General features: G+C 35.0%; 1 long non-coding RNA gene across 1 annotated transcript; it reads right to left on the bottom strand.

The window, feature by feature from the left end:
* Positions 1-263: 263 nt before the first annotated feature.
* On the bottom strand, positions 264-1641 carry LOC145736762 (uncharacterized). Its single transcript, XR_014180101.1, has 3 exons — positions 790-1641; positions 443-729; positions 264-377 (listed from the first exon to the last, which is right to left on the bottom strand). It is a non-coding gene; the product is annotated as an uncharacterized LOC145736762 (long non-coding RNA).
* Between the last annotated feature and the right edge of the window lie 965 nt (positions 1642-2606).

Genomic DNA, 2606 nt, shown 5'->3' with positions numbered 1-2606 from the left:
ACAACTTCAAAGCTAATTTATTACATGTTTTGTAAATACGGCAGTTGCTTTATTCCCCAGTTTTATAAAACAGTTGCAGCCCTACTAATACAGTCCCAGGAACTATTAGGTTCCCCCCTCTGATGGTGTGTTGATCTCAGAAAGGTCATCATCCAGTTATATTTTTGTATTTTTAAAATTACAGGATAAAATGAAAACAAACAACCTTACATTATATGTAAACACAGAAAAAAAAAATAGATTAAAATTAAATATCCATGTCACGGTTTTGAACCCTCTGTTTCTTTTTACCGTCATATACAGCATTAAAAATTGTTCGCTTGACATCATCGAGTATCTCTTCGTCGGTTATATGCTGCATCTCTTCAGCAATAGTCCTATAGTTGTCAAAAGTAACCGTTTACTGCAATGATTTAAATAAGTAAACTATTGCACAACATACCTTGCAAAGGCGCCATGTTTTAATGGTTCTTCAGCAACTGCATCCTTCAATGTGGTTGCAGCTGAGATAAGCAAGCCAGTTATCGCTTGAAGTCTTTCAGGCGTAGGTCCTGCTGCTGCTGCACTAGCACCACGCTTTCTCTTGAAAGTATGGGCTGCTGTATCAAGGGAAGATGAAGGCCTTGAAGTTGTGGGTACAGAGGTGGGCGAAAATAAAGGCTCATCTATCCCAACCCCAGCATCTGCCAATTCTTCAATTGTTCCCTCAAATATAGTTTCTGGTTCTCCCTTATAATAAAATTAAACAACAATATATTATGTACTAATAAAATTTACTATATTACCCACCTGCTGTTCAGGATGTAATGCTCCTGACTCTTGAGATGCTAAATTGCTTTGCCCAGGATTTACAATGTTCCCCAGTTGCAGAAAATTTAGCAATTCAAAACACCATCACTTTGGTACATATATCCCATCTGTTCCTACACCTGACACTGCATTTTTTTTATTTTATTGAGTTCCGCATAATATTGGGTTCTCAGTCTTTTAATCTTGGTTTTAACTTCTGAAATACTCAAATTGGTGAGCATTTTAGAGTTTAGTTCTTCAGTTATTTTATGGAATGCACTTTCTCTGGAGATTTTATTTTGGTAACTGGCATCTGAAGTGATGTAAAGGCATCCATGTTGCTCATACAGTTCAATTAGTGTTTGCACTGCAGAGCGTGGCCAGTCATAACTTGCATCTTTTTTGCTGAAATGTTTTTTATTAGTAGAGTAATTATACCTATATTATACTACTACTATACCTATATTATACTACTACTATACCTATATTATACTATTATTATACAAAACACACTAGATTACCTGCACATTTTAGCTTTTTGAATATCAAACCAGAAACCGAATAATAAAAACTGCAAAAAAAATTCTAAACAACGACAGGGACTGACTGACAACACAACACACAATGAGCTTTTCACCCGTCACTTCACCCCTCCCCAACAGTTCTTTGTCACGAAGAGAAACAACCTAAAGATCTAAAAGTTACTGTTACTATAAAAATCACCAAACTTGCCGGCAAGTCGAAAGAAAAATCGAGCATGACCGATCTCTCGGCAAGCGCAAGAAACTTGCCGAAATTGATCAGCTGTGTCAGTACTGCGCATGCGTTGGCAAGTTTCTTTCCGCTGCGGCAAGAAACTTGCTAAGTGTAAAACGGCCTTTATATATTAGTAGAATATTCAAAATAGAACATTTAATGTACAAAGAATATTACCTTAGAATATTCCAGTAATATCCAAATGGCACATTTTTGAAATATTCATAAAATATATTTATGAATCTTCCTATAATATTATAGTAATCTTTCAGAATATACAAAAAATATTCTATTCATATACAATTTTGGATACCCAACGAATAATTATTTTTGAATATTGGTACTAATTTTGTCTTAACCACTCAAAAGCTCTTGGACGGCGAATCTTTTGCTGAAATTTATTACTTAGCAGAAAATACAGTTTAATGTCTTACTTACCTGAGTTTTTTTACCCAAACCAAGAAATACATTTTAAAGTGAAGTAGAAGTCCATATATTCGCAAAGTGGAGGTGTATATATGAATACAAGAAGGAGAAAAACACTGCCTTCTCGACATACCAGGTGTCCAAGAGCACCTTGGACATAGGAGATTAACATGGGAAAACGGTTTTGATTTTTTTGCGCCTGTACGGTTGATTTGATTGAAAAATCGTATTAATGAAAGTTGTAGTACCTATCACGGACTAGTTTTCTATCTTTTTTTCAGATCTGCAACTTGAGCCTTTTCGTCGTAAAACACGAACAAAAATGAGAAAATTTAAACTTTTGGCCTGCACTGTATAGGCGGTTGTCGGGCAACGGGTAAACAGGTCATTGTTGCCGGTACGGTTGCTCGACAACCGCTTCTTAATAATAGCAATATCATTTTCTAAAAAAAAAACACTTGTTTAAGATAAATGCGGATATGACAGGATTGCGTTTAAGAAATACCTTCAACTAGTATTGCTTTTGTTATTGCTGATTGGGTTTCAACTGCCGCAGTTGCATGTACCGTTTGGTCTAAAATTTAAATATTATGTAAGAAAATATAAATTTATAAATCAGTACTATAAAAGGTAAA

The sequence above is a fragment of the Ips typographus genome, linkage group LG12 (genome assembly GCF_016097725.1).
Source record: "Ips typographus isolate SLU linkage group LG12, UJ_Ityp_2.0, whole genome shotgun sequence".
Lineage (NCBI taxonomy): Eukaryota > Metazoa > Arthropoda > Insecta > Coleoptera > Curculionidae > Ips > Ips typographus.
This window is presented reverse-complemented; position numbering and strand designations above follow the sequence as displayed.